Source organism: Malus domestica, chromosome 09, assembly GCF_042453785.1.
Source record: "Malus domestica chromosome 09, GDT2T_hap1".
Taxonomy (NCBI): Eukaryota; Viridiplantae; Streptophyta; class Magnoliopsida; order Rosales; family Rosaceae; genus Malus; species Malus domestica.
This window is the reverse complement of record NC_091669.1, coordinates 28,056,538-28,080,958: the sequence shown is the minus strand read 5'-3', so window position 1 is coordinate 28,080,958 and position 24,421 is coordinate 28,056,538. Positions and strand designations below refer to the sequence as shown.

General features: G+C 38.6%; 1 pseudogene; it reads right to left on the bottom strand.

Moving 5' to 3' along the window:
• Nucleotides 1–6,109: 6,109 nt before the first annotated feature.
• LOC103411718 (4-coumarate:CoA ligase 1-like) overlaps nucleotides 6,110–24,421 on the bottom strand; it is a 93,446-nt pseudogene continuing 75,134 nt past the window's right edge.

Sequence of the window (24,421 nt, the reverse complement as noted above, 5' to 3'; positions counted from 1 at the left end):
AGTGAGAATCCATATGTATTCCAACCGTTATGCACAGAGAATGTGAGACAAGAAATAGAAGAGAGGACATTCTCTTTGAAAATTTAGCAAAGAGCAAAAGCATCAAATCATTCTCCATTTTTATCTGTGCTTTAATTTCTTCTTCTTCCTTTAATAAACAAACACTTATTCAAACTTCATCATGGTCTCAGAGCCAGGTTCGATCATTTGAGATCTGGGCATAAACTGTGAAGCTAACGTCATAGACGTTGAAGCAATCGAGCTACACTCGAGCTTTTTCCGATTCAGGTGAAGTTGCTGGAACTCCATATAACCCGATTTTGATTTGTGTTCGTAACATCTAAGCTAAGAGATGGCTGGATCTGGAAGTTCTAAGATGAGAACTCCAATCTTCTCTGGTGAGAACTACGAGTTCTGGAGAATCAAGATGGTGACGATCTTCAAATCTCATGGGCTATGGAAATTAGTTGAAAAATGGGTTACGATCTCAGATTCAAAGAAGAAGAAGAAGAAGGCTGAAGGAAGCTCAGACGAGGAAGACGATGAGAAAACAGTGGCTATATATATGCAAGATGCAAAAGCTCTGGGTATTATCCAGAGTGCAGTCTTGGATCAAATATTCCCTCGAATTGCCAACGCCGATTCAGCGAAGATGGCATGGGATCTGCTATATAGAGAATACCACGGTGGTGATCAGGTACTGTCAATTAAACCCCAAAATCTTCTACGTGAATTTGAGTATACTAGAATGCGTGATAATGAATCATTATCTGGGTATCTTACACGTTTGAATGAATTAATTAATCAAATAAAGACGTTTGGTAAAGTATTATCTAATGAGAGACTTGTGCAAAAGGTTTTAATCAGTCTTAGCAAACCCTATGATCCCATCTGTCTTGTGATTGAGAATACAAAATGTATAGAGACTGTTGAATTACAGGAAGTTCTAGCAATTCTTAAAAGTCAGGAATAACGTTTCGATTTGCACACTGTTGATGCTACTGATAAGGTATTCGCCTTTCTCTTTGTGAGTTCAAAAGGGCAACAGAATAAGGGTAACTCTCAATCCAGTGGTTTTAAGTCTCAGAGGAACTGGAATACAAAAGGCAGGAAGTGGGATTCAAAGTCTAAGTTTCAACAAAGGCCATTTTTGAGTCCTACACAAAATGCAAACTCTTCACCCTCTATGAATCAAGAAGTGACAAAACCTCAGTGCAAAGTATGCTCAAAGTTTCACTTTGGTGAGTGCAGATTTAAGGGAAAATCCAAATGTCACAACTGTGATAAATTTGGACATTGGGTTAGGGAGTGCACTATGGGTAAAGCTATTAAAAAAGCTAACTGTGCAAATCAAATGGAGGTATCTGGTAACCTATTCTATGCTAATAGTGCAACTACTGAAGCAAAGGTGAATGGAAATTGGTACATTGACAGTGGATGCAGCAACCATATGATAGGAAATACTGATCTTCTTGTTGATATAAGAACAAATGTTGTTGGAAATGTGCAAATGTCTACTGGTGTGTTAGTAAATGTTACTGGAGTGGGTTCATTGGAAATTGACACTAACAAAGGGAATAAGTACATTAGAGAAGTCATGCATTTTCCAGGATTAAAAGAAAACTTTCTGAGTGTGGGACAAATGGATGAGCATGGATATTGTCTATTGTTTGGAGAAGGCATGTGTAGTGTATTTGATGGACCTTCACTTAACAATCTTGTCATCAAGGTTAAAAAGAAGCAAAATAGATGTTATCCTCTTTCTCTGTTGAATAGCAGTCAATTTGCTCTGAAAGCTAGCATAGATCCTCATTCTACCTGGATTTGGCACAAGAGACTAGGACATCTAAATCTCAAGATCCTTAAACAACTTAGAGAGAATGAGATGGTGCATGGTCTTCCATATCTCGAAGATGTTGACGGTGTATGTGAAGGATGTTAGTTGGGAAAACAACATCGAGATTGATTTCCAAAAGAGCAAGCTTGGAGAGTAAATAGTCCACTGGAACTGATACACACTGACTCGTGTGGTCCCATGCAAAATGAATCAATTGTTGGGAATAAGTACTTTATGCTTCTTATTAATGATCATACAAGAATGTCTTGGGTCTATTTTCTAAGACAAAAATATGAGGCTCTAACTTGTTCCAGAAAGTTTAAAGCAATGGTGGAATTACAGTATGGTTTCAAAGTAAAGTGCCTAAAAAGTGATAGAGGATGTGAGTTTGTGTCAAATGAATACGACAGGTTCTTAGAGACTGCAAGAATTCAAAGATAACTATCTATGGCTTATATTCCACAATAAAATGGAGTAGTGGAGAGGAAGAATAAAGCAGTTGTAGAAATGGCTAAGGCAATGCTTCATGATAAAAGCATGCCATACTCCCTGTGGGCAGAGGTTGTACACACAGCTGTCTACATTTTAAATAGATCACCTACAAAAGCACTTGATAATCTAACACCATTTGAGGCCTACAATGGCAGAAAACCAGGTATTGGTCATCTAAAAGTGTTTGGATCAATCTGCTATGTGCATGTACCATCTGAGATAAGACAGAAGATAGATGCTAAGAGTGTCAAATATGTGTTTGTTTGATATGCTACATGTGAAAAGGGATACAGAGTATTTAATCCATGCACTAAGAAGTTAATCTTGTCAAGAGATGCAGTTTTTTATGAAGCTATGATCTGGAATTGGAAGGAAAATTCAGAGAATTCTGTTGCTGTGACCTACATTCAGAATCAACTTGAAAATGTAATTGGTGTGAATTCACATGAGTTGAGTAAGATTGAAGGAAGTTCCCCTAGTTCTAATACTTTCTCTCCCATATTGAAGAACAAGAAAGTAGCACTCATGAATCTGCAAAGATCTCTCATTCTTATGATCATACTCCAATGAAATGGAGAAACATAAGTGACATTATGGCACAGTGCAATCTTTTTATTGTGGAACCTGAGAAATATGAAGAAGTTGCACAAGACAAGGCTTGGGTAAAAGCAATGGAAGAAGAACTGTCAATGATGGAGAAGAATGGAACTTAGGAGCTTGTAGATAGAGCAAGTGATAAGCAAGTCATTGAAGTGAAATGGGTGTTCAAAACCAAGCTGAATTTGGATGGCTCAGTACAAAGAACAAGGCAAGGTTGGTTGCCAAGGGATATGTTCAGAAACCAAAAATCGATTACAATGAAACTTTTGCTCCAGTTGCTAGATTAGACACAATCAGAACTTTGATTGCTCTTGCTGGACAAAGAAGCTGGAAATTGTATCAACTAGATGTTAAATCTGCATTTTTGAATGGAAAATTGCAGGAAGAGGTATATGTTGAACAACCTGAGGGATTTGTAGTTGATGGTAATGAGGACAAAGTCTACAGATTGCACAAGGCCCTTTATGGACTAAAACAGGCACCTAAAGCCTGGTATGGGGAGATTGACAACTACTTCACCCAGTGTGGATTTGAGAAAAGCTTGAGTGAAGCAACTTTCTATACTAAGACAAGGGGAGATAAGGATATCCTAATTGTGTCTATCTATGTGGATGACATAGTATATATTGGAAGCAATGAAGAGATGTTGAATGAGTTTAAAGAAGATATGAAGGTGAAGTATGAAATGCCAGATCTAGGGCTCCTTCATCATTTCCTAGGAATGGGAGTGATACAAACTGACTCAAGTATTTTCATTCATCAAAGGAAGTATGCTTTTTTCTTGTTGGATAAATTTGGCTTGAAAGAGTGCAAATCTGTTTCCATCCCTCTTGTTGTCACTGAAAAGTTAAGCAAGGAAGATGGAAATGGTGCAACAAGTGAAGAACAATATAGGAGAATTGTGGGAAGCCTATTATACCTCACAGCTAAAAAGGCAGATGTGATGTATGGATCTAGTTTACTAGCTAGATATATGCATTGCCCTACAAACAAACACTATGGGACAGCCAAAAGAGTGCTCAGATATGTTAAAGGAACATTGGATTATGGTTTAAAGTATGAGAAAGGCAAGAAGACATATTTAGTTGGATATTGTGACAGTGACTGGGGAGGTTCCATTGATGATAGCAAAAGCACATCTGGATATGCATTTTCTTTTGGAAGTGGACTTTTCCCATGGGCATCTGTTAAGCAAAATTGTGTTGCACTCTCAACTGCAGAGGCAGAGTATATCAGTGCATCAGAAGCCACAACTTAAGCTATCTGGCTCAGATTTGTTTTGGAGGATTTTGGGGAATTGCAAACCGAAGCAACTCCTTTACAGTGTGATAATACATCTGAAATCTCAATAACTAAAAATCCAATGTTTCACCAGTGCACAAAACACATTAACAGAAGGTATCGCTTCATCAAAGATGCCTTGCAGTAAGGAATTATTGACTTAGTCTATTGTTCTACCAAAGAGCAAGTAGCAGACATTTTTACCAAAGCCTTACCAAGGGAAAGATTCAACTATCTCAGAGACAAGCTTGGAGTGATATCAGCTCAAAGCTTAAAGGGGAGTGTTAGTGTATAAGCATTGAGCTAATCTGATTTTAGAATGAATAAGCCTTGTATTTAGTTGTGTATTCACTTTGGTAATTTTACCAATTGTAGGGCTCCTATTGTAATTATGTCTAAGTGACATGTGTAAAGATCTTTGAGCCTAGCTAGATGAGTGGTTGAGATCCTTTCTGTTTTCTGCAGTGAGAATCCATATGTATTCCAACCATTATGCACAGAGAATGTGTGACAAGAAATAGAAGAGAGAACATTCTCTCTGAAAATTTAGCAAAGAGCAAAATCATCAAATCATTCTCCATTTTTATCTGTGCTTTAATTTCTTCTTCTTTCTTTAATAAACAAACACTTATTCAAACTTCATCATGGCCTCAGAGCCAAGTTCGATCATTTGAGATCTGGGCGTAAACTGTGAAGCTAACGTCATAGACGTTGAAGCAATTGAGCTACACTCGAGCTTTTTCCGATTCAGGTGAAGTCGCTGGAACTCTATATAACCCGATTTTGAGAATTCCTGTCGGTTAGGGCTGGCTAGAAAATCATTTATCCTGTCGGTTATAATCGACAGGAATTCTTAAAAAGAAATTTGAATCCAACGACTAGCTGGTGCCAGTTACCGTTGGATTCAATTTTTTTATTTTTATTTTATTTTTAGGTTTTTTGGGCCCTTTTTTTCCTATAAATACCTAAACCATTCACTCACCATTCCTAAAAAAAATTCACCATTCCTACACTATTTCAATTCTCATATTTTCTTTCCTCTTTCAAAAATCTATCCTTCAATTTTTTCAATAATTTTCAAATGGCCTCGTCTGCAATGAAAGATAGGGCTTGAACCCAAAAAAAAGATGAAGCTCTTTGCAAGGCATAATGGGCGTCGGAAGATAGTGTGAGGGGGAATTGTCAAACAAATGACGGTGTGTGGACTCATGTGTCCAAAAAATATTTAGAGTTCTATGAAGGCACCACTCCAGTGAATATTCGAAACCATGAGAGTTGTTCTTCAAGATGGAAGAAACATCTTCAGCCAAGTTTTTAAATTTAAATAATAAATTATGCTTCCCTATGGCCTTCGGTTAAAGACGGTTTTTTGTGACAGGGCTAAAACGAGTCATCTGGCCCTTTGGCCCTCGGTTGGAGATTGAGGCAAATATGGCCCTGTACTATTCATTAAAATATTAATATCTTGGAGGATCTTGGAGGGCCAGGGGCTAAAACGAGCCCTCTGGCCAGCCATCAGTTGGAGATGGCCTAAGTCATTAACTTTTGCTATAGCCAAACGATCATGTTCATATTGTGAGAATAAATTATAGATAATAGGGTTTAGGTCGAACTCCCACGGATGCATTTTTTAGGGAGCTAAAAGTACGATCTGCTTCATGTGGTAGTGAGACTGCATGAAAAGAAAAATTAGTCGGCTATCATACGTGGTGGAATACCTACTATATTCAAAATTATAACCGACAGGATAGATGATTTTCTAGCCAGCCCTCCAGCCCTCTTCGATTCTGTTGGGCCTTCTCAGATTCCACAGCCCTCTGGCCTAGCCTTTAGTTGGAGACGGTTTTCGGGCTATTTTTCGGCCCTCTGGCCCTCTAGAACCTTCAGTTGGAGATGGCCTTACGGGACAATTGCAGCGTCAGAAACGCTGGGATGGGTGATGAGCAAGGCTTCAAGTTTAGCAGGGACCACTTGAAACCCTTTGTAGTTGATCAGGTCCTTCAACTGATCAACAATGAAGAGCTCTTCGTCATCATAAATGCACTCTATATCACCTGTGTGTAGCCAACCTTTCTTGTTTATGGTGGTTCTTGTTGACTCTGGATCATTAAGATAAACTGATAATTTTCGACACCAAAAATCAGATTTCTATGACTTTAACTATCTTAATTATTATGAAGCAATTTTAATCGAGTGGCTAGCGTTGTATTAAGTTACTAACTTATTAAATTAAATAGTGCAACAATGGTCCTATGGTATACATTCAAGGTAGAACTTAATAGAAGGCATATCTTACCTTTTGTGATCTGGTCACCTCTAAAGCAAATCTCCCCAGGCTGGTTTCATGGCAAAGAAGCACCGGATTCAGGGTCAATGATCTTGAGCTTTACATTTTGGACGACGGTGCCACATCCACTTGGTTTGACCTCGAAGGGATGCTCGGCAATTGCTAATGACATTGTCAACACTGGGTTTGCCTCTGTCATTCCATATCCATGCACATGATTAATTAAACTATTTAACTAAAGATGATTAAAATTTGAACTCATATAACCTCTTTATGCATCCAACTTTATTAATGAAATAATATCTCTTTAAACCCAATTTTATTACCTAAACTGCCCTCTCAAACCTAATTCAAAATGTAAAGTTATCTTTACACTCATTCCTTTTATAAATTAACACCTCTAATTGATTTTTTTTTTCTTTTCAAAGAGGTTTCATTTGCATTTCCATGACTGCTTTTTTTCTTTCTGCTACCAGACCTAGACATTTGCTTTTTTTTTTTTGCTTTATGTTGATGCGCATAAGATACAAATCAAACAATTGATCCCCTTTGATTTATCAATAAGTAAGCAAGTTTATAATCTATGGGTGCGTTTGTTTGGCTTCCTTAACTCTCACTAGATTAGATTGGACTATAGTCCAATGTTTGTTAGATACTGGAATTATGTTTAATGGGACTAAAGAGGACTCGTGTGGACTAACAGGCTAGCTAGAAGTTCTTAGTGAGAGCCTTCGAAAAGGTGGGGGCTAGCTAAGACCGTCTTCCTTCTGCTCTCTTCAGTCTCTTCCTCCTCCAACAGGACCCATATAATTGCACCACCTCTGACCGTCACGGCCACAGATCACCCTTAATGGTCTCTGTTCAAACCCAAATCACAGGATCTTAGTGAACTCAGTGGTGGGTAAGGAACACGACAACCGTTGAAACTCAAATCAAGGAATCCTTGTGAACCCAGTGGTGGGTGAGGGACAAGACAGTGATGAAGGAATATTGGAGGCCAAGAACGCTAGCTCCCACGACGACGACTAAGATGGCAAAGATCTTGGATTGGGATGACAACTGCTTGGGGCCGTCGATGATGTGCTGAGAAGCCAAACTGTGGAAATGGGTTTGATTTGGGGGAAGCAACCTGAGACGCCAAATTGTGGAATTGGATTTGATTTGATCTCAAATTATTCGGGAGTTAATTTTGATTTGATTTGTAATTGTGGGGAGTTGGTTTTGATCCAATATGCAATTGTAGGAAGTTGGTTTTGATTTGATCTCAAAGCGTGGAATTGGGTTTCGAAGAAGAGGAAGAGTTTTCAGGAAAAAAACAGAGAGAATTTACAATAAAATATTAATAGAGATATAGATAGATTAATATAATATTAGAATTTATTAGTTATCCTGCTTTTTAGTCTGACATTGCACCAAACGCTTCACTAAGTTGGTCCAACTTAGTCTATTGTAAGGCAGTCTAGCTTAGTCCTTAAAACTAGTTCAGTCTAAGATAATCCGGTGCAACAAACGCACCCTAAGAACATTGGTAAGAAGTTTCTCCTTGGAATTTTTCCAATTACGAGGCTTGCAGAAGTGTTTCTGGCCAAGTTCGAGTTAGCTAATGCTGACAAATAAATAATGTCTTTCATAATCTGTCCACCTATCTCATTACTAATACTCTGTGATGACCCATTCATTTGCTTGAACTCCAGAGGAACTCTGTCAATCATCCCATATACTTCGTCAATAGTGATCATACTAATGTTGTAATGCATAAAAGTAGTAATTTTAAAATGTTAGCAGCAATCTAGGTGGTGATCCAGTGTTAAGGTGTAAAGATTATTAAGGTCCTTGCAATGTCTACAAAATGTGTTGCATTGTGTTATAGCTTGGTAAACTAAAAATTCTTTTATAAGTCGAAAAATTGAAAGAACAAAAATCTTGGTGCTTGAAGCTTTGCATCTTTCCAATCATCACAAAAGTAGTATAGTTTCCTTTTATATTGTGTTTTCATCTAAAAAAGAATCTCATAAGTAGATGCCAATCGCTAGTTAGTGGTTAAGGTTGATGAGGTTGGGTAATCTTTATTTGCACCAATAATCAAAAGTCCTTGCAATGGTGTTTTGGTGCACATACAGACACCGGCAAAGAAAAACAAATACAATATAATATAAAAAGTATGAAACTTGACCCAAAGAGGAAGTAAATGAACAAAATATTCATAAATCGAGTCATTCCTTAGTTGGAGGATTCAAAACTTGTATATTGTTTGTTAGTTTTTTTCCTATACCTTAAGAATTTAAACAATGCTCTGATCAGTTAATTTTTATGTGCCATACGTGGAGAAAAAAGTAAAAATTATTCAAGGCCAATGAATGGCAATATATTAGAGATGTTGCGTTTGGAAGAAAAGAATTTTGGTTGTTCCTTTATTTAATTTGGTATTTACAAGGCTAATGCATGATTTTTATGCTAATGTTGTAGTAGTCTTGTACTACAGAAAGAAAGGTACAAAAGGTAAGGAACCCGTTTGACTTACGGAAGCATTTAAGTGCTATCACAATTTGACTTGAATTAAAGCGACTGTATTGTTTATATAAAAGTGTTTCTATTTTGAATCAATTAGCTCCATCAAGTTCTCTCATACGTATTAACATCCATGTGGTGAAAGACTAATACTGCAATTCTTATACAACATTTTCTATGTGCTTAATCTCCTTCAAGTATGTTATCAGGTTTCTTGAGATTAATTGAATACCAAAGGCAGTCATGAAGGAATTTATTATATTAATGCCACTTGTTGGCAAGACTCGAAGCTTGAATCAGGTTATCATAATTTTGCCACTTACAACTAATTAATCCATGTGATGTTTTTACTGTTTCAGGCTGGAGTTTATCAATGTCTTGTCAACTAAGCAAGCCGTAGCGGCTTAGTTAATGTTAGGACTATGATTTTAAGTTACTTCGATCAACATTGCATCTTAATTAGCATAAAAGGGATAATCTTCTTGCTCATAAGTGTGGATTGTTTCTTTTGTTTAAATTAAGATGGCATAGTATGAGTTTTATTTTTATAAGAGTTTGTGAAAGCTTCATCTTGCCCATAGGTGTTGAAGTTTTTTCATGAAGGTAACTCTTATAACATATATTTGTACCATACTTGACTAATCTCGAAACTACTGAACACCGGTCAACGTTATACCGTCAAGGATCCAGAAAAGTTTCCCTCCAACCAGGAGGCCAATCACAGCGCAACACGTTTTGACATCAGAGGCCAATCATAGCGCGACACATGTCAACATCAGAGGTCAATCACAGCATGACACGTGTCAAAGTCAGAACAAAGCTAGAGACTCTCTTCTATAAAAGAAGATCATTCTCTCACAATATTTCCGAATGTCATTTGTAACAAATCATTCACTAGTACTCAATAAAGGAGAGCTTGAACCTATGTACTTGTGTAAACCTTTCACAATTAATGAGAACTCCTGTACTCTGTGGACGTAGCCAATCTGGGTGAACCAAGTACATCTTGTGTTTGCTTCCATGTTTCTGTCCATTTACATACATATCCATACTAGTGACCGGAGCAATCTAGCGAAGGTCACAAACTTAACATTTTCTGTTGTACCAAAGTCCTCACTAATTTTGTGCATCAACATTTGGCACCGTCTGTGGGAAACGCACTTATTCCTACTGTTTGTACCATACTTGACCAATCCCGAAGCTACCGAGCACCGGTCAACGTTATACCGTCAAGGACCCAGACGAGTTTCCCTCTAACCAGGAGGCCAATCACATGAGAAGCCAATCACAGCGCGACACGTGTTAACATCAGAAGCTAATCATAACACGACACGTGTCAATGTCAGAACAAAGCTATAAACTTTCTTCTATAAAATGAGATCATTCTCCCAAAATAATCCCTAATACCATTTGTACTAAATCATTTACTAGAACTCACTAAAGGAGAGCTTGAACCTATGTATTTGAGTAAACCCTTCACAATTAATGAGAACTCCTTTACTCCGTGGACGTAGCCAATCTAGGTGAACCACGTACATCTTGTGTTTGCTTCCATATCTCTATCCATTTACATACTTATCCATACTAGTGACCAGAGCAATCTAGCGAATGTCAAAAACTTGACACTTTCTGTTGTACCAAAGTCCTCACTGATTATGTGCCTCAACATTTGGCACCGTCTGTGGGAAACGCATTTATTCCTACTCTCTTCAGCTTTGTCACACTGGTTTCCACCATTCGTACACTCTATTTTGACCAAGCATCCATTTCCAACATAGGGAGTGAAGGAAGCCACAACACAGAACGACACCCTCATCGTGCCTAGTGTGAGGTAGCAAAAGAAAGAACGAAAGAAGTTCACTTTTCAAGCTAAAGTTGAAGAGCTGGAGGCTCAAAACAACAAGATAGCAATGAAGAACAAGGTCTTCCAGGAGCAGTATGAGAAACTCTTCGAGATGCTCCATGAGGCTAGGCATACTCAAACACACAAGCTCATCACCCTTGTGGAAGTCAACCATCAATTGGGTACCCCTCAACACAGAGGGTCACCTGCCTTCGACATGGGTATTCCTGACGAGGAGCAAGCTACTCATCGAAATGTCGATCAACATGAGACTTCTCTTAACCCAGCTACTTTGACCCAAAGTAGGAGAAGTTGAGGAAGGCACCTTCTTGCAGAATGCAAAAGGAATGGAAAGAAAAAGGTGAAGGAGACTAGCGGGACTTCCAAACGGCCCGTCTCGAAAGCTAGTACGGTGAATCTAAGAAAAAGCCACATGCCTTTGACCAAACTTCCATACTTCCAAGGGATGAGGAAAACTTGTGAATAAGAGTTCTAATAATGCCTGACTCCACTCAGTACCCTCTTATCCTCCATCTCTTCAAAGAGGTGAATAGGCTAAAGGCCGAGCGTCATGCCCAAATCCCTAGCTGGGATCAACCAAGGCCCGGCCCCCTAACAAAGAGAATCCATGGCCCTCTACAAGGAGAAACGAAACAGAGGCTTGGCTTGCAATCTTATACTGGGAAGAAATATCTGATTGAGCATATATACCTCTTTGAATCTACCATGGCATACCGAACACACAATGATGAGGAACGATGTCTCATATTGCCCTCAACTCTCTCTAGTAGAGCTCTCAATTGGTATTGTGATCTTCAACCTAATACTGTGGATTCCTTCGCTGAGCTAAGGAGACTTTTTGTGGCTCAACACATCTTCCAAACTGATCGTGTACACTCCGCTAATGAGCTATATACTATTCGTCAGAAATCAAATGAGTTATTGCATGAATATGTTGGTCCCATCTGCTATGAGTACTCTTGTTGTGTTGAGGCAAATGATAAAACAACACTCAAGACCTTCACGATAGGTATGCATGAATGCTTGTTCAAGTACATGATGAATGCTAACACTTGGAAGACTTACTCTGAGGTAATGATGCAAACTTACAATCATCCATTTGCCGAGGTAAGGACATACCAAAGGAACCCCCATATGGTTAACCCCTATCAACAAGTGGGAAGTTGGAAATCAAGTTATACCAAGTAAGGAGATCTTGGCCATTCAAACACCCATTGGATCCTCTCCTGCCTCATTTAGCTACTCGCTAAGTCACCAAACGTATTTGTCTCTTGGTAAGGGGAAAGATTTTTACTCTCAGCAAGCTCATTACAACAAGAGGGATAAAAGTTCGTATCAAGACAACCAGGGGTGAACATACCGCTATTATGACTATGGGGCCAAGCCTTACTCTTTCAAAGTGGAAGACTACGTACTGAAGGAAATGATATTATAAGAAGGCATACACATTACAAATGTTTTGACCCTCAACTGCTTGAGATCTTTTGTCACACAAACCATTCGGAAAATATTTAAAGAAAAGAGAATTCAGACAATTTCTTCTGAGTCTTTTGCATTCCTAGCATTGGAACACTTGGTCTACGCTAACCTACCTCTATACTCCAACTCAAAGCTCCAACATGAGTACTTTGACACAAAGTAAGTGATACTAACTGTTACAACGAACATGGTTCACATATCGAAAGCATGGATTCCTTCATGCATAGAAAAACATTCATAAGCATCACTCATATCAATCAACATAAACATCATACATTCCAACACATTCATACATAAACATAATACATTCCAACACATTCATACATACGCCAACTGTGCTTCGAAAGGGTTCAACATACTTTGCGTCATTCGACACTCGCTACAATGTGCCTCGGCACCTTGCCCTTATTCTCACCAACTAGGTGATGAAGTAACTCACATTCATGCCACCAACCAGGTGATGAAATGTATGACCCGTACACTAATATTATTTGGCAACTTCCCACTCTTATCACCAACCAGGTAAAGAAGGAACTCATTTTCATGCCATCAACCAGGTGATGAAATGTGATGAAAGGTGATGAAGGAACTCACCTTCATACCACCAACCAAATGATGAAAGCAACTCACCATTCATTCTACCAACTAGAAGACGAGTGGTACAACTTGTATATGTGAACTCCTAGCATTCACAAATAATAAAAAACCCTTAAGGTTTACAACTCAACTAGGGGAGCACTTATGCCTAACAAGAGTTATAGTCACTAACAAAGTCTTATTGCAAGCCAACAACGGCTTCAGTGTATGGTATATGAAAATCAAGCTCTTCAGCCTTCTTGCATCTGCTTCAGACATTTCTCGTAGAAAGCTTCACACACTCTTGATCAAGATTGTTCGAAGAAAATTCAATTTATATGGTTCATCCAAACCTTCAACTACTACAAGGTATGGCTAGCATCACAATCTTTTGCTCAACAGTATGGAAGCAAAATTTGTATATGTTTTCTTTCCCACATTTTCAAATTTCTAGTTTCCCAAACAAAAAAAAAAAAAAAAAAAAAAGGGAAATTGAGAAATTCAACAACTTCAACAAATGGAGGGCAACTACAATTCTCAAAAGCTTCACACACTTTTGATCAAGATAGTGTGAAGCAAAATCAATTTCTGGTGCCAACAAAGTTTCATCAAAGGAGTTCAACCCACAATTCTCAAAAGCCTCACACACTCTTGATCAAGATAGTGTGAAGCAAAATCAATTTATGGTCCCAACAAAGCTTCATCAAAGGAGTTCAACCGCAATTCTCAAAGGCCTCACACACTCTTGATCAAGATAGTGTGAATCAAAATCAATTTATGATGCCAAAAAAGCTTCAACAAATGGAGAACAACTAAAAATGCCAAAAGCTTCACACACTCTTGATCAAGATAGTATGAAGCAAAATCAATTCATGGTACTCAACAAACCTTCAACACAAAAGTTTCACCCACAAAGCGTCAACATCAAAGCTTCACCTACAAAGTTTCACCTACCAGGCTTCACTTACAAAGCTTCAACCTCAAAGCTTCACTAACAAAAGCTTCAACAAATAGGGGGCAACTACAAATGCCAAAAGCTTCAACATTCTTGATCAGGATAGTGTGAAGCAAAATCAATTCATGGTACCCAACAAAGCTTCAACCTAAAATCTTCACCTACAAAGCTTCACCAACAAAAGTTTCAACAAATGGAGGCCAACTACAAATGCCAAAATCTTCACACACTCTTGATCAAGGTAGTGTGAAGCAAAATCAATTCATGGTACCCAACAAAGCTTCAACCTTAAAGTTTCACCTACAAGGCTTTATCACAAAAGCTTCACCTACAAAGCTTCACCATAAAGCTTCACCAACAAAAGCTTCAACAAATGGAGGGCAACTACAAATGCCAAAAGTTTCACACACTCTTGGTCAAGATAGTGTGAAGCAAAATCAATTCATGGTACCCAACAAAGCTTCAACCTCAAAGCTTCACCTACAAAGCTTCAACACAAAAGTTCACCACAAAGCTTCACCAACAAAAGCTTCAACAAATGGAGGGCAACTACAAATGCCAAATGCTTCACACACTCTTGATGAAGATAGTGTGAAGCAAAATCAATTCATGGTACCCAACAATGCTTCAATCTCAAAGCTTTAACACAAAAGCTTCAACAAATAGAGGGCAACTACAAATGTCAAAAGCTTCACACTCTCTTGATCAAGATAGTGTGAAGCAAAATCAATTCATGGTACCCACAATATATATATATATATATATTTTTTTTTTTTTTTTTTTTTTTTTTGAAAATTAGAAAATTCAAAAAAAAAAAAAAAGGCCTAGGCCAAATAAAAATGGTGAAGTTTTGTTACTTTGGAAACTTGGCTACTAGTAAGACACCTCATTCGTCAACTCCCTCGACCGGAGACTTGGGGGACTCCTACCATATACTACTACACCTCAGTACTTGGAAGTTTCACGACTACTCAGTGACTTGGATCTTTAAAGTCTCCAACCGAGAAGTTTTCCTTACTCGGGAAATCAAGGGAGTATTATTTCAACCTCAATGCTTCACCCCTGTAAAAGAAAGGGCAACAGGGCTACTTGTTCAAAAACCGAAAGAAGCATCGCTCTCTAAATCTCGAGAGCCAGATCTTCCTGGATAAAATTTGTCAACACTACCCACACGTAACATAAACTTTTCGGGTACCACGAGTAGCTTTCTCAAAGATCCCTAACCAAGCTAAGGCGTATGAATTTTGTAGACCCAACTACCCTAACTATTACCCACAAAAGGTAAAGAAACGTCACCACTACTGGCTAATTGGAAAATCCCTAGATGTGTTAACCTCCATCTTTCATGGTAAAGCATACTCATAAGAATGCCTAATTTTTCCTCATATACAAGAACACACCTTCAACAGATTTGCTTGTTCAAAAATCGAAGAGGCAACGCTCTCCGAATTTCGAGAGCCAGATATTCAACATATCTTCTTGTTCGAAAATCGAAGAGGCACCACTCTCTAAACTTCGAGAGTCAGATTTCCTTGGATAAAACTTATCTACAATCTTCACATGCAACATCAGCTTTCCGGATACCATGGACCACTTTTTCAAAGTGCTCTGACAACGTTAAAACACATGAATCTTGCAACTCCCATTACATTGCTATGACCAAAAAAGGGTAAAGGAACAACATTACTACCCATTGTTGGGAAAATTCCCATATATGTCTACCTTTATCCTCCACAGCCAGGCAGACCTACAAAAACTGCTTAACTCTTCCTCACATCTGAAAAGGTACTCCCAACGAAATATCTCGAAATACTCAGCTTCTTTCCCACGATAATACTTTTACAAACAAGTCACGCCAAAGCAAGAGTATCATCAGGGTTGAAAGCAATAGTATCCCATACATGCTTTTTCCCTGTCTTTGCCCTTGCCCTTGCTCTTACCTGCAAGACAAGGAGAAAGAAAGTAATCAATCAGCACTTGGAATCAAGCTTCCAGTCAGGAACTGATAGCCTGGAACCCCTTGCTTGATTACTTACCTAGCATTGCTCTTAAGTACTCATCTTCAACATCTTCTGCTTTCAGAGAAGATACAACATCTGCCTGAGGAACAGATAAGGCAGGTGAAAAGGATACAAGGAAACATGTGGAGACAAACGCAACAGAACACGTGCCGATTCACATATTACTTCTTCAAAAGCAAAGGTATCCCATATCATCAGGGTCGAACATACTCCAGATTTGACAAACTTATTTTGACCCTCAAATTCTCGAGTCGGCTCGTTCATTTGGAGGAAACTAAGAAACCCTACAATCCAGTTCAAGAATAAGCCTGTGGAAAGTCAACAAGTTCAAAAGAAAAAGTATCTCATATCATCTCTTCTCCCTTTTCTTCTCTTTATCCTTTTTGTTGCCTGCAAGATAAGGAGAAGGAGAACAATTAGCTGGAACCCGAGATCAAAACTTCCAATCTGAGGCTGACTGCTTGGAACTCTGATTGCTTACCTTGTCTGTCACCTTTTTCGGCAGATCTCCTAGCTCAGCGACATGGGGGACTCCTACTATATGGTTTATATAACACTTGACCAAGCCCGAAACTACAAGTAAGTTTTAAGTGAAAATGATACATTACCTTGTACGTTAACATCAGCTAAAGATACCACTCCTGGATAGAGGACAAATACCTCCAGAAAGGATGCCACTTCTACCTATGGGGCAGAGGCAAGTGAAAATGATACGACGCTTCAGTACTTAGAAGTTTCATGATTACTCAGTGGCTTGGATGTTGCAAGTCCTCAACCGAGGAGCTTCCCTCACTCAGGAACTTAGAGGAGCACTGTTTGTACCATACTTGACCAATCCTGAAACTACCGAGCACTGGTTAACGTTATACCGTCAAAGACCCAGAAGAGTTTCCCTCCGACCAGGAAGCCAATCATAGCACGACACATGTCGACATAAGAAGCCAATCACAGCGCGACACATGTCAACATCAGAGGCCAATCACAACACGACAAGTGTTAATGTCAGAACAAAGCTAGAAACTCTCTTTGATCACAACACGACACGTGTCAATCACAACACGACACGTGTCAATGTTAATGTTAGAAGCCAATGTCATAACATGACATTTTCTGTTATACCAAAGTCCTTATTATTTTTGTGCATCAACACTACTCTCTTCAGCTTTTTCAAGCTAGTTTCCACCATTCGTACACTCTCTTTTGACAAGGCATCATTTTCCAACATGGGGAGAGAAAGAAGCCACAGTATGCAAAACAACACCCTTTTCGCACCTAGTGTGAAGCAACGAAAGAAGTTTGCTCTTCAGGCTAAAGTTGATAAGCTAGAGGCTCAGAACAACAAGATAGCAATGAAGAACAAGGTCCTCCATGAGCAGTATGAGAAGCTCTTCGAGATGCTCCATGAGGCAAGACATACTCAAACACATAAACTCATCACCCCCGTGGAAGTCAACCATCAACTGGGTGCCCCCGAACACGGAGAGTCACCTACCTTCGACATGGGTATTCTTGACGATGATCGAGCTACTCATCGAAATGTCAATCAACATGAGACTTCTCTCAACCTAGCTACTTTAACCCGGAGTAGGATAAGTGGAGGAAGGCATCTTCTTGCAAAAGGAATGGAAAGATCAAGAGCTGTTTACCGTGACTGTCGAGACTTCCTAAGACAACGTCGAGAAAATTATATCCACATAGGCTCAAGGGTCAAAGACCCATGAGTCATTGAAGGGCTTAGTCCTCTACCACAACGTAGGCCAACGCCTAATCCAAGAAAGAAACCACATGCCTTGGAAGGACAAGAAGGTGAAGGAGACTCAGGGGACTTCCAAACGACACGTCTCAAAAACCAATACAGTGAATCTAAGAAAAAGCCACATGCCTTTGACCAAACTTCCATACTTCCAAGGGATGAGGAAAACTTGCGAATGAGAGTTCTAATGATGCCTGACTCCACTCAGGACCCTCTTATCCTACATCTCCTCGAAGAGGTGAATAGGCTAAAGGCCGAGCATCATGCCCAAATCCCTAGCTTGGATCAACCAAGGCCTGGCCCTTTGACAAAGAGAATCCATGGCACCCCTCTACAAAGAGAAACGAAACAGAGGCTTGGCTTGCAATCTTATACTATGAGGGAAGATCTGATTGAGCATATATACTTCTTTGAATCTACCATGACATAACGAAGACACAATGATGAGGAACGATGTCTCATATTGCCCTCAACTCTCTCTAGTAGAGCTCTCAATTGGTACTTCGACCAAATACTACGGATTCCTTCTCTGAGCTAAGGAGACTTTTCGTGGCTCAACATATTTTTCAAGCTGATCGCGTACACTCCGTTGATGAGCTATACACTATTCGTCAGAAATCAAATCAGTCATTGTGTGAATATGCTGGTCACTTCTGTTATGAGTACTCTTGTTATGCTGAGGCAGATGATAAAACAGCACTCAAATCCTTCACTGTTGGCATGCATGAATGCTTCTTCAAGTGCATGATGAATGCTAACACTTGGAAGACTTACTCTGAGGTAATAATGAAAGCTTACAATCATGCATTTGCCAAGGTAAGGACATACCAAGGTAACCCTCATATGGTTAACCCCTATCAATAACATACTTTATGTCATACATAAACATCATACATTCTAACACATTCATACATAAGCTAACTATGCTTTGTAAAGGTTCAACATACTTTGTGTCATTCAACACTTGCTACAATGTGCCTCGGCACCTTGCCCTTATTCTCACCAACTAGGTGATGAAGGAACTCACCTTCGTGCCACCAACTAGGTGATGAAATGTACAACCCGTACTCTAATATTATTTGGCAACTTGCCACTCTTATCACCAACCAGGTGAAGAAGGAACTTACCTTCGTGCCACCAACCAGGTGATGAAATGTACAACCCGTACTCTAATATTATTTGGCAACTTGCCACTCTTATCACCAACTAGGTGAAGAAGGAACTCATCTTCGTGTCACCAACCGGGTGATGAAATGTGATGAAAGGTAATGAAGGAACTCACCTTCGTACCACCAACCAAGTGATGAAAGCAACTCACCATTCATTCGACCAACTAGAAAACGAGTGGTACAACTTGTACATGTGAACTCCTAGCGTTCACAAATAATCAAAAACCCTCAAGCTTTACAACTCAACTAGGGGAACACTTATGTCCAACAAGAGTTGTAGTCACCAACAAAGTCTTATTGCAAGCCAACAACAGCTTCAGTGCATGGTATACAAAGATCAAGCTCTTCAGCCTTCTTGCATATGCTTCAGACATTTCTCCTCTGTAACAATGCAAATACTACAACTCGTAGAAAGCTTCACACATTCTTGATCAAGATTGTTCGAAGCAAATTCAATTTATATGGTTCATCTAAACCTTCGACTACTACAAGGTGTGGCTTGCATCACAATCTCTTGCTCAACAGTGTGGAAGCAAAATTTGTATATGTTATCTCTCCCACATTTTCAAATTTCCCAAACAAAACAAAAAAGAAAAAAAGGAAAATTGAGAATTTCCCAAACAAAGCAAAATGAATTTATGGTGCCAACAAAGCTTCATCAAAGGAGTTCAATCCACAATTCTCAAAAGCCTCACACACTCTTGATCAAGATAGTGTAAAGTAAAATCAATTTATGGTGCCAACAAAGCTTCATCAAAGGAGTTTAACCACAATTTTCAAAAGTCTCACACACTCGTGATTAAGATAGATGAAGCAAAACCAATTTATGATGCCAAGAAAGCTTTATCAAATGAGTTCAACCACAATTCTCAAAAGCCTTACACACCCTTGATCAAGATAGTGTGAAGCAAAATCAATTTATGGTGCCAACAAAAGTTTCAATAAATGGAGGATAACTACAATTATCAAAAGCTTCACACACTCTTGATCAAGATAGTGTGAAGCAAAATCAATTTATGATGTCAACAAAGCTTCAACCTCGAAGCTTCACCTACAAAGCTTCACCACAAAAGCTTCACCTACCAAGTTTCACTACAAAGCTTCAACATCAAAGCTTCACCTACAAAGCTTCAACATCAAAGCTTCACTTACAAAGCTTCAACCTCAAAGCTTCACCTAAAAAGCTTCAACACAAAAGTTTCACCTACCAAGCTTCACTACGAAGTTTCACTTACAAAGCTTCACCTACCAAGCTTCACCAATAAAAGCTTCAACAAATGGAGGGCAACTACAAATGCCAAAAGCTTCACACACTCTTGATCAAGATAGTGAGAAGCAAAACCAATTCATGGTACCAAAAAAAAAAAAGGGCCTAGGCCTCCCCTTCTTTGGGCCTAACAACTTTCATAGCAAATATATAAATGAGGAGTTTTAGTGGCACCACTTAGAAAGGAAAATGGTGAAGTTTTTTTACTTTGGAAACTTGGCTACTAGCAAGACACCTCATTCGTCAACTCCATCGACGGAAGACTTGGGGGGCTCCTACCATATACTACTACACCTCGGTACTTGGAAGTTTCACGACTACTTAATGACTTGGATCTTTAAAGTCTCTAACTGAGAAGTTTTCCTTACTCGGGAAATCAAGGGAGTATTATTTCAACCTCAATGTTTCACCCCTGTAAAAGAAAAGGCAACAGGGCTGCATGTTCAAAAACCGAAGAAGCATCGCTCTCTGAATCTTGAGAGCCAGATCTTCCTGGATAAAATTTGTCAACACTACCCACACGCAACATCAGCTTTTCGGGTACCACAGATAACTTTACCAAAAATCTCTGACAAAGTTTAGACACATAAAATTTGAAGGTCCAACTACCTTACTATTACCCACAAAGGTAAAGGAATAACACCACTGCTTGATAACTAAAAAGTCCCTATGTGTGTCAACCTCCATGCTCCGTGGCAAGGCAGACTGACAAAAATGTCCAACCTTTACTCACATCCGAGAAAACACTCGCAACAAGATTTCTTGCTCAAAAATTGAAAAGGCACCTCTCTTGAATCTCGAGAGCCAAATCCCCCAACATGATTGCTTGCTCAAAAATCGAAGAGGCACCACTTTCCGAATCTCATAAGCCAGATCCCCAATAGGATTGCTTGTTCAAAAATTGAAAAGGCAACGGTCTCCGAATTTTGAGAGTCAAATCTTTAACATATCTTCTTGCTCGAAAATCAAAGAGAAACCTCTCTCTAAACTTCGAGAGCCAGATTTCTTTGGATAAAACTTGTCTGCAATTGTCACACACAACATCAGCTTTCTAGATACCACAGACCACATTTTCAAACTGCTCTGACAAAGTTATAACATGTGAAGCTTACAGCTCCCACTACATTGATATGACCGAGAAGAGTAAATGAATAGCATCACTACTTACAATTAGGGAAATTCCTATATATGTCAACCTCCATCCTCCACAGCCAGGCAGACTTGCAAAAAATGCTCAACTCTTCGTCACATTCGAGAGGGCACTCCCAATGAAGTCTCTCGAAATATTCAGCTTCCTTCCTCCCGATAATACTTTTACAAACAAGTCACGCTAAAGCAAGAGTATCTCATATCATCAAGGTTGAAAGTAAGAGTATCTTATATCATGCTTTTTCCCTGTCTTTTCCTTTGCCCTTGCTCTTACCTGCAAGATAAGGAGAAAGTGAGCAATCAGTCAGTACTTGGAATCAAGCTTCCAGTCAGGAACTGACTGCCTGGAACTCCTTGCCTGATTACTTACCTAGCATTGCTCTTGAGTACTCATCTTCAACATCTTATGCTTCCAAAGAAGATACCACAACTACTTGAGGAACAAATAGGGCAAGTGAAAAGGATACAATGAAGCATGTGGAGACAAGTGCAACAGGACACGTGCCGATTCATCTATTACTTCTTCAAAAGGAAAAAGTATCTCATATCATCTCTTCTTATTTTTCTTATTTTTATTCTTATTACTGCCTGCAAGGTGGGGAGAATGAGAACAATCAGCCGGAACTTGAAATCAAACTTCTGATCTGGGATTGATTGCTTGGAACTCTTATTGCTTACCTTGTCTTTCACCTCTTTTGGCAGATCTCCTCGCTCAGAGACTGGGGGACTCCTACTATAGGGTTTGTATCGCGCTTGACCAGCCTCGAAACTACAAGTAAGCTTTAAGTGAAATTGATACATTACCTTGTGCATCTCCATCGGTTAAAGATAACACCCCTGGATGGAGGAAAAGTACTTCTAGAGAAGATGTCACATCTACCTATGAGACGGAAAGTCAAGTGAAAACGATACCACACTTCGGTACTTAGAAGTTTCGTGATTACTTAGCAGCTTGGATATTGCAAGTCCTCAACCGGGGTGCTTCCCTCACTCGGGAACTTAGGGGAGCATTGTTTGTACCATACTTGACCAATCCCAAAACTACTGAGCACCAGTCAACATTATACCATCAAGGATCCACAAAAGTTTCCCTCCAACCAAGAGACCAATCACAGCGCGACACGTTTTAACATCAGAGGCCAATCATAACGCGACACGTGTCAACATCAGAGGCCAATCACAACACGACACGTGTCAAAGTCAGAACAAAGCTAGATACTCTCGTCTATAAAAGGAGATCATTCTCTCACAATATTTCTGAATGTCATTTGTACTAAATCATTCACTAGTACTCAATAAATGAGACCTTGAACCTATGTACTTGTGTAAACCCTTCACAATTAATGAGAACTCCTCTACTCCGTGGACGTAGCCAATCTAGGTGAACCACGTACATCTTGTGTTTGCTTCCCTGTTTTTGTCCATTTACATACCTATCCATACTAATGACCGGAGCAACCTAGCAAAGGTTACAAACTTAACATTTTATGTTGTACCAAAGTCCTCACTGATTTTGTGCATTAACAACATATAATCCAGTACTAGAAACTAATTAATTTTCTTGCCCATAGGTGTAAATTAATCTAGTTTCATGAAGTCTATTGGGATAAAGCTTCATGTCATCAGTTACAAATGTTTCCACTATGAGCTCCATAATAGGTTGTGGTTTTAAGGCATGGAAATTGGTTGCATCATGACTTATTTTGGTGTCTCCTTATGAGATTTGTTGTTGCAAAGTATTGGACTCATGAAGGTTAATCAAGGATTGCTAAGGTACCCATTGTTTAAGTATAATTCTTGTAAATATTTTCAATTTGAACTACAAGTCTGTTTAGAGGATGAAATTTGATTAGTTGAGTTTCATTTGGACACCGAAATTGAAATAACATGAAATTGTATTTATTAGAGATGTTTAGATTCATGCTAGATGAACATAATATTTCTGGCAGATTGCATGTCATGATTAAAATTGGATGAATGACATGTCTAATGGTCACCAAATGACTTGGATTTTTTATATGTTCAACATATATATGTCTACTTTGTGTCTGCAAAGTTTCGTAATTTTTTGCCATGTATTGAAATATGGTGAATTTATTAGTAACCCATGCTTGTATAGACAGTTTTACTGGCAGATTGCATTGGTTTTTTGAGACATCACTTTAAACCACTATTTTGATCCAAAACGGCTCTATATTTTTATATTATGAAGATTAGTATGTCTATTTTGATATGTATAATTTTGGTAGCAATCATGCTTATAAATTAATTATGATAAATTCTAAAGTAAGTGTAACTCATTACTGAAATTCTGTTTGACAACTTTATGTTGGTTGTGATGTCGATTTTAGTATGTCTAAAATATAAAGCAATTTTTGTTTAGGTACATCTTTGAAAGAATATATTAATGAATGTTTGCCCAAGTGGGAGAATTAGTGAAACAAAATTCGGCTTCACACTCATTAACTTATTTGCAATAAGTGTATAAACTCTAAAAGCTTAGTGGGAGTTGTTCTAAAGTTTTGAGCATTAAGTGGACTTGCATGAATCTATTATAGTGTTATTCCATCTTCCATGAATATGTGTTTTGGTTGATGAAATTGGATTTACGCCATGACTCGAATGACAATAATATGTTTAAGTTGCATGAATGAGTACTTGGTGTATGTGTATATTTTTACTTGCAATCATTTGGATGCCTTGATTGATTATTTGTTAATCTTTAGAAAGAATTTTGAGGCTCATGGGGAGCATACATATGAAATTATTAATACAAATGGTTGTTGGATGCATGATTTTGTATAAACAAGGGTGAATGTCTTAGTTTTACCTTTCATCGAGATTATGCCATTTAATGTGTTAAGGAAAGGTTAAAGAAAGACAATTTTTTAGTGATATGCATTCATTGACTAAGGGGGGTGTAGTCAAATGATGATTTTAAAGGATTTTAAAAGACTTTAGAAACATGGTGTAGCCAACTAGGATTTTAAAAGATTTTAAAAGAATTCATTCAAATACAGGGGTAGATCAGTGGGAGCATAAGTTTCATGTTAGTAATACCTTACATTTGTAGATGACCTATAAGGTATGTATGGTTTTTTTTTAATCCATGTATTCGGTTTAATCTCCAGTTGGATTCATGGAGTCACATTTTTGTGTGTTGGTCAATTATCAGATGACTAT